Consider the following 9590-nt stretch of genomic DNA (forward strand, 5'->3'; position numbering starts at 1 on the left):
TTATTAAAAACACTAGTTTTAATGTCAGACTTCCTCAGAGTTATCTGAACAGTTCTGAAAAAGTACCTTAAAACGAAATCCTACCTCATAGTACGGAAATCAAAGGTAGTTCAATATATTGACTCGACTAGATAGAAAAAACCGATAAACCAAACCTAGATGGACTCCTCACGAAGAACTAAATCTAGCAGTTTATCGGTTAAGACCTATCACACTTAGACCTACTCGATTAAGACCTATTGTTTCTATGGTTTTATTGAAAATCAACCACAAACTAGTAAAAAACAAACAGTAGATGACCTAATAGAATCGTATTATATGAAAGATTTCACCAAAGACTATGTGAAACAATAAATAATATCAAGAAAATTTAAGCGCACACATGCATCGAATGAATAAAATCGTTTACATAAAACCATGGCAAGAGCATAATCCAATATAAAAACAACTGTCAGCATAAGTTCATCATAAGCCTAAGAGGTCTAAAGAGTTTAGCCTAGTATACCAAAATTAAATAAAACAAGAAAAGAATTCACGGTGAACATCATAAGAAAAATAGAAAATGAGAGATTTAGGGTGATAAAACCCGTGGTGTCGCTACTGATCTTTAACACTTAACCCAGTGATTCCTAGCTTTCAAAACTTTCAACGTATGCAATACTAAGTTTCAAAACTCTCCATAATCGGCTAGTAATCGTGTGTTCCATTTAGGGTTGTTATAATGATCATTATATAGTTATTAGAGGTTCAAAATCCTTCAGACGAGCATAACTTTTTGGAAAAGCGGGTTCTCCGAGTCATGCGGGGAGCAAAACTGATCTGCTCGCGGGACGCCACGTCGAAAAACACAAAAACCGGGAATATATAGGCACGCCGTGTGGCCTAGTTTGGTAGGGTGGTCGCGTGACGTGGCCTATTCCCATTGGTTCAATTCTAGTGTCTGTCTGGTCCGGTTCATTCCTAGTTCGTCCGGTTCTCGGTTTTTACTCATTTTAGCTCTTTTTTTTTCGCTCTTTTCAACCGTGTTTAAGTCCCGATACCTACACGAAACAAATAAGTTAGTAATATACTAATCCTAAACAAAAACAAACTAAAAATATTAAAAAAATGATTCAGACTATATAGGAGAAATCATGTATATTTAGCATTATATCACATGTTTTGAAAAAAAAACAAAAAAACAGGGTGTCAAGAATAATCTTTGGGTGTTTGGTTTTTATCTCCAAAATGGTCTCTAGAGTATGCTTGACAAGTTAACAGAAAACCTAAATATTAAACTTATATGTGGACTATGGAGAGGCTTATCATAAAGATTAGGGTGTGATTTTGTTGTTAGAGACACAACTAAAATTTTTAGATGTGGGAGGCTGAGCTCGTAGCAGAAATCATATTTTTGTAAGGCCCCGTTCCCGGTAACCCTACTTTGGTGTTGGATTTACTCATAAATACAGTTCTAAAATCAGAGTAATTAAAACTTTCGTGGAATAATTAAAACTTCGTGCATTACATTACAAAATATCGAATCTTGTCTTAACAAAAGTTAACTTGTCTTAAAACATAACATAATAATTCAAAACATTTCTTCCCAAGATGCCAGTCTTCCAGTCCTTGCCACGTGCCATCCTCAAGCCAGATTCTTCAATCTATTTACCTGCGTGCATACTAAAAGTCAGCTACGCTGAATGAGTTCTAGTTTATCAAGTTATATGATTATTCTTACGCGTCCTCTATTTACGTACAAATGTTATTTAGTACTATTCCTACATTATTCTTACATAGCATACAATTATTCTTACATTCTTGCACAGATATTATAAGGGTCTGCCACCCAACCTCTTGCACAGATATTATAAGGGTCTGCCACCCAAACCTCTTGCACCGATATCAAAGAGTCGGCCACTCTATTCTTGCCTAGGTATTAGAAGGGTCCGCCACCCTGACTCTTTCATTATATTCTATTTGACTCTTACAATCACATTTAGTTATCAAACTAAACGTATACACATTCTTACCACATTCTTTCGTTCTTGCATTAGTTATTCTCCCTCAACATATATGTATATAAATGTATATTTCTAGTCTTACAAGTATGCACACAGCCCCAAAATATTTCAAAGAGAAATGGGGCTAGAACTCACCTGAAGTCGGTGTCTTTCGGAGTTTATGGTTAAACCTCTTCTCAGCTGGGCACGGCTAACTGTTTAACAAGTTACGAGCGTCAGTTATATGTTTCTACTACTTCTTACGTCTAGGCTAATGAAACCCTCAGCTAACGGGGGTCTGGGGGCAGCACCCTTGGTAGCGGGGTCTAGGGGCGGCAGCCCCTAGCAGGGTTCAAGGGGCAGAGCCCCTGGCTGGGGTTGAGCTGTGGAAATTCGCATCAGAAAATTGAATCGCATGAAATTTCGCATGGAAATTCGCATGGCAATTTTGCATGGAAGTTTCGCTTCGCATGGGAAGTTTCGATTCGCATTGACGTTCGCTTCGCATGAGAAGTTTCGCTTCACATGGAAGTTCGCTTCGTATGGGAAGTTTTGCTTCGCATGTCTGTGCGATGCGAAATCTTTTCCTTTTCTTCATTTTTACCATTTTAAAACCATTTTCCTCCGTTACTCTTCCTTAGGGCCCGAGTTTACCCTTTTTATGGGTTTTGGGTTGTACCAACTTTGTATACCCGTGTTTTCAAGGTCCGGATATCACCTTTTTGTCCTATAACACCCCTGTGAGGTTATAACTCACCAAGTTTACGTTTTTCTTACGTTATACAACCCGATTCTATCATTCTATAAGTTTGCATGTCGAAATCAACCCCAAAAACTCAACCTTATTGGCCAAAACTCACCTTTTTGGTTTCAGGTTCGGGTCTGGACAGATCTGAGGATCTTGGTGGTGTTTCTTGTTGTTTTATGGTGTTTACACCCAAGATTCGTTCTTCCTTTTACACGGATTTGATCCGGGTAGTAGAGAGAAAGTGTGTGTGTGTGTGGTGAAAGGAAAGAAAATGGTGAAAGGGTGAAGGGGTTGGGTTTATATAGGGGGCTATGGGCCCCACAACCCACTCACAATTCCAAATCTCATTATTATCCAAACATTAACACACACAATTAAATTAACGAGACATAGTTAATAATAAAACTTTCTGTTATATACTACTCTCGAAAATGCGGATGTTACAATTTTGGCGATTAGGAAGTGTTTTGAAGAAAGTTTAATAGGTGTTTAAACAAGCTTTCGTGATGCAATCATGAGGGACTTGCTTGTAGGAAACTCGTCTATTTTTTTATTTATCTTCGTAGTTTAGCATTTAATATTGTGATTTTGAGCCAAGAGCAAACTTAGAACATGATTAAATGGTCCATAGGAACCGAGCTATGCGGATACTCTAAAACTCAAGTCAATCATAGATTAATGGAAACTAAGAACCATCATAATACATATATCTTATTTATGAATATATGTACCAAGCAAAGAATTGATGACCAGAAACCAAACAGCCGACGACTCAAACATCAGTTGTTCTTCATTATGGTTTTGCCAAAATGTTTCTCTTAAAACATTTGACCAAGTCAATCTACTGATATAAGGAGTAAAGACAAAACAATTGCTCATCAAACTATTGAACATCCAAAAGACTGAAGATAAACAACTGATGGATCAAACATCAGCTGTTTCAACAAGATCGGTAGTTTTCATATGATTCTTTAACAAGCAGTTGTTTAGATTAGTTCATAAGTAGTTTCTAACAGAATTGGTTAGATGTTGCTTTCACCTTTATGCTCATCAGTAGTTTAATACTTGTATAAAATGATCAGAGTACCTTTGTACTAAAATCAGTAAATGATGAGCTAAGCTTGAGGGGAGAGAAGTAGGTTGTAATCATTTTATTATAATTAATGCAAAAATGATCTTCTATATGAAACCTTCCATGACTTGATTAATTTCTTGCTATTTAACTTTGATAATACTAATTGATTCATAGTTCAAATATGAATTCAATTAACATGATACTAATCAGTTCAAATGATTAGATAGGTGGTTTACTGTTCTATTGGTGTGTTTATTGTGTTCATTGTTAGAGTTAGCCAAATTGATCCCAACAATATGCATTTCCATAAGAGTTAGCCAATAGAGAGCTGGCACCTACCTAACCTATTTGATTGTGTTCATTGTTAGAGTTAGCCAATAGAGAGCTGTACTAGAATAAAGGAGGAAACGTCTAGTTTTATTGCAAGACTAGACATATGAATGCATCTCAGTCGAACATCGAGGGTTAAGATTATCAATATGTGTTGTAGGGAAGTAGAATGTATTTACACTTATTAATAGAAAAGTATGACAGAGTTCTAGCTATTACAGGTTTGATCAGTGCAAGTCTGAGCCCGCTATATTGGATCTAGTCTATAATTGGAAAGTTTGTAATACAGAAATCCTTTATAAATAATAATAGGAAAATTTTCCAATATAGGCATGTAACCATAGAAATATTCAAAATAGGCATAGTCATGGAATAAACGAGGCCAATCAAATAAAGACACATAAGCTGTTAGACATTGGTAGGCATCATTTAGGCAGGCACTATAATCCTATCAAAGCTGGCATTATCGAACCTTTATCTGATTAGAGACATGACGCGAACAGATTATGAAGAGCCTAAAGAGGACTGATTAGGTTAGGTAGGTGCCAGCTTAAGCTACAAAGTAGCCGAAAACTCTGAGGAAAAGCTCTACTTTAGACGATTGTGCTTAGGGTACAATGGACTCGTTCCTTTAGCGTTTAGGCTCTTTTGTAGCCTAAGCACAACCAACGCCTTCCTAGCCTAATCATCCTCTTCATGCTTCTTTATAGCTTATTCTTGACACTAGTCATGTAAAGGTAACACATATACGCCGTATACGTATATACGTCGTATATACGTATGCGTCGTATATGTTAGTATGTGTGTGTGTGTATATATATACACACACTAACATATATATACGGCGCATACGTATATTCGTAAGGTAGCGCCAGCCCAAAGAGACGGCAAGAAGGGCAACCCATGCTCAATATCCTGAGAGACATAACAAAAGCCTAAGAGTGTTAGTATATGGAACAAAAGGTCACGAGTTTAATTCCATTGAAAGGTGTTTTTTTAATAGAAAAAATTTACCTTTGTGTTTTATATGGGTCATCAAAGTAACTTGTTTATTATCTTTTGTTTTGTTTTGATAGTATTGGGCTTTGAAAATACAAACTAACTGGTAAATTACCAAATTTTATCACATAACTAAACATAATATTAAGAATTTTTTTACTCGTCTCAAGCGCTTAAATTTTAAAGGATTAATAGAGATGGCCTGGGTAAAGGTTTTTACCATGTCAATTTATAAACAATGATTTTCAACGCGGACCCAAATGATGACTAATCATCTTATCTTATGTGTCTTTATTGATTGGCATGAATAACTTTGATAAGTGAGTATTCAATGCTATTTTGAAATTGGGCATATTTCATAAATTTATCCACGGGCAAAACAATTAAATCGTGTTTCTTAAAGAGTGAGTTGAATGATGAGTTTATAAACCAAACCACCTCTTAAAACAATCCACATTAAGGAGATAGAGAAAATCCTTACGGCATATAGCAATGCTTTTGAAATCATGTGCCGTCCTTTTCAGTCCAGAAACCACATGATCGACAATGTGACATAACATTGCCACGTACCACACGTGCACTTTTAATCTCTCAAAGTTTTTGCATCAACCCCAAACCCTATACATATTTTTAATTGATTTTTGAAATAAGCCACATGATCAGAATTGACAATTAGACGTTGCCAACTATCACACGTGCACTTTTAACCTCTCTACTATGTTTTAAACCAACCTCCAAACACGAAACATGAATATAGAATTTGTGAGACATATATGCTCCCTAGTCTTTACACATATGTAACTCTGTAAGATCCTTCGTGGAATTTGTGAGAGATTCTTTTACAGTTAAATTCAACAAAAGGATTCTAGTTCAACGCGTCCGGTTGACTTTACTGTGTTTACTAGATTTGGTCCCTCCACGTACTATTTTTTCACCTTCTCAATAATTATATATACATGCACGTTCACCATTCATCAAGAGATATACTAACGAACATCAAACACCATATATTATTGACGATGAAACCTGCATCAGATACGAGTGATCATGAGCCAAAATATAGAGGTGTGAGATTGAGGAAATGGGGCAAATGGGTGTCCGAGATCCGCCTGCCCAACAGCCGCGAGAGGATCTGGTTAGGCTCATACGACTCACCCGAAAAGGCTGCTAGAGCTTTTGATGCAGCGGCTTTTTGCCTACGTGGCAGCTCTGCCAAGTTCAATTTCCCAGACCAGCCGCCCAACATTCCCGGAGGGACAACTCTTTCTCCCTCCGGGATACAGGCGGCTGCTGCTTGCTTTGCCAACTCATTTCCTGACACCGTCGCCCCCATGGAGACGCATTCTTCTGACATCGCATCCTCCTCATTGGTCTTTTACGATAATGATATATTTTCCGGATTTGATGATTATTTTATGCAGCCGCCACCTACCGTTTCTCCTAGGTTTCGTGATTACGATGAGGAGATTTCAAGCGATGCGGACATCTCGCAAGGCCCGTCGTTCCTCTGGAACTTTTAAACATTCCAGCTAATTACGTACACAGACTGTCAACCATATATAATATGCTACATTCATCTAGGAGTACAAAAGGAGTCACAGTTTTGGAAAAGTTTTAGTCGCTAGCTGACTGCCTTATTTTTGCATACGGAGGGAGGTTCGTACGTACGTTACCATATAAAATAATTACACCGGAGACAATCTCTCTCTCTCTTTTTAATCATGTTAATATTTGTTTTTACTCAATGCTTGTGTGAACATAACACATTTCAGAAGTAAACATCAGTTAATCTTCTCATGTCCTATGAACAATGCCTTTATATCTGTAGAAGAGTAAATTACATATTTTTAGTGTTTTATAATTAACGGATTTCGTTTCTAGGGTGAATACTATGGTCTGGAGGATGACAAAAATAACATATGACTCTTCAAAGTAGGTACGACCGGTACCGGCAACGAAAATACCGGTACCTATTTCTCCAAATTCTTGGTACCGTACCGGTACATAACACTGGTATTTTAAGATAAAATTCGGGAAATACCGGCGTATTCGGTACCTGCATCAAAACTCAAAACTTGATACCGACGGTACCAAATCGGTATATGTCATTTAATTAATTTGCTTATTACTTCGAAGATTACAAGATAGATATTTTCGTTATACAAAAATAAATTGTGACTTTTCGCTTGCCATAACTACAGTGGTGTGCGGAATCCGGGGGGGGGGAATATTTTTAAAAGAATGTCTATATTAAAAAAAACATATTTGAACCTATAAATAAAATAAATGCATAGTGAATCCACATTCAAAAAGGGTCTAGTAAACAAGGGTTTAGTACGTGGTTAAGGCATTGCCATTGCCTTTCAATTGAGAGATCCCGGGATTGATTTCCTTTTAGAGCTTGTTTTACGACTTTTTTTTTTTAATTTATTTAGTTTATAGTGTTAGAGAGCAAAACAAAGTTTTAAAATTATTAGTAATATTCCGGCATAATCATTTCAAACATGTTATAATAGCTCAACCATGACAAACATTCTTGCATTTGCACAACAAAACTTGGGAGTCGACTGGGTTCTGAGTCATCACTGACGATATTTTGACTTTGATCAATCTTATTATAATAGCTGTATCCGATGATATTATCCGATGATATTATCCATTGTTTGACTTCAAAGACTAACCTCATCCAATGCCTCTTATGTTGACACGTCACATTTTCAATTTCCCACCTCTAATTAGTTCAATGTCGGGTCTTGAAAAATATCATTTTAAAGGTTGTGATCATCCCACTTGCATCTCATCACTTTGTTTTCACCTCTTAAAAAAATATTTGTTGTGAAATATATGTATATATTCCCTTACAACTTCTTGTATATATAAATAAATTAATAACCTCAAATCCTTGTCTCAAAACGAAAATAATGTATATATGTATTTAACTTGGAAATTCATTCAACCTACTATAACCAAAATTTTTAGGACAAAATTATATGCATATGGTTTTGCAACGGGTTAGTGAAATATATAGTGTCATGTTTGACTAACTGTGACTATGTTTGACCAATTATGGCAATGTTTGATAAATTATCAGCATGCATGTTATACCTTTATTACTATTATTGACTTTGATTATTCAATTTTAATGATGTTTGACTAAGATTGCCAAAGCTTGACTACTGAACTACCCTTTAAGTAGGACTCTAAATGAACCGAATGAACACGAATAAGGCCTTGTTCATGTTCGTTCGTTAAGAAAATAATGTGTTTACGAACGGTTCACAAACACTTACCGAACGATATTTTATATTCGTGTTCGTTTATTAAGGAAATTAATGTGTTTACGAACATTTCACGAACACTAACAAACACAAATAAAATTGGCAGGGTTTAGAGATTAAGACCGATGTATTCCTCAATGTGATGATGAAAGCCTCTAAACGAATTTAATGAACATGAACAAAAGCATGTTCGTATTCGTTCATTTAATTTAAAAGAACATGGACACTTAATCTAACAAATATTTATGTTCATGTTCGTTTATTTAAAAATGAACATTTGTGTTCGTTTGTTTAAAATCTAAACGAACATAACTGAACAAAAATAAACGAACATGTATGAACAAATATAAATGAACACAAATAAAAACAAACTTAAATGAACACAAATTAACAAATATAAAGCCTTTAAACAGATAACCTATCCAGAAAATATTTAGTTATTTTCTATTTATACATAAACGAACATAAATTAATAGACATAAACGAAAATAAACGAACATAAATGAACAAACGGAACATGTGTTCATGTCCGTTTGTTTAATTAAACGAACGCAAATTTTTTGTTCATGTTCGTTCGTTTATTAAATAAACGAACATAAACGAACTTCCCGCCGAATGGTTCACGAATAGTTCACCGAACGTTCGGTTCATTTACATGCCTATCTTTAAGTATAGTTATGATAGACTAATTGTGATTGTTTTTAACTAATGTTGACTATATTCGAGTAATTATGGTTATGATTAACCAAGTCCCGATATGTGATGGTTGTTGAGCTCTTTGGAAGAATAGTTGAACTTTTCTTTTTGTTGATCTTAGATAGTTGTTAAGCTTGATAACATATTATTAGCAGTTGTTTTACCGGTTTTTAGCGAGAAAGTTTCAGCATTGTCACTGTAAACAGGGCTGGCTTAACGAATGTAGAGGCCTAAATTGAAATAATAATTTGGGCCTTTTTATGACAATTATCAAGGAAAAAAAATTTGCATACAACAAGTTTTGAACTCATGACCAAAGTTGAACTTTTCTTTTTGTTGATCTTAGATAGTTGTTAAGCTTGATAACATATTATTAGCAGTTGTTTTACCGGTTTTTAGCGAGAAAGTTTCAGCATTGTCACTGTAAACAGGGCTGGCTTAACGAATGTAGAGGCCTAAATTGAAATAATAATTCGGGGCCT

The 9590-nt window shown here is 35.5% G+C and overlaps 1 pseudogene; it reads left to right on the top strand.

Moving 5' to 3' along the window:
• Positions 1-6012: 6012 nt before the first annotated feature.
• On the top strand, positions 6013-6654 carry LOC143564980 (ethylene-responsive transcription factor ERF017 pseudogene; annotated as a pseudogene).
• The last annotated feature ends 2936 nt before the right edge of the window (positions 6655-9590 follow it).

Source organism: Bidens hawaiensis, unplaced genomic scaffold (assembly GCF_021521415.1).
Source record: "Bidens hawaiensis isolate Kalapana, Puna unplaced genomic scaffold, B.hawaiensis_p1.1 tig00001206_1, whole genome shotgun sequence".
In the NCBI taxonomy this organism is placed as follows: Eukaryota; Viridiplantae; Streptophyta; class Magnoliopsida; order Asterales; family Asteraceae; genus Bidens; species Bidens hawaiensis.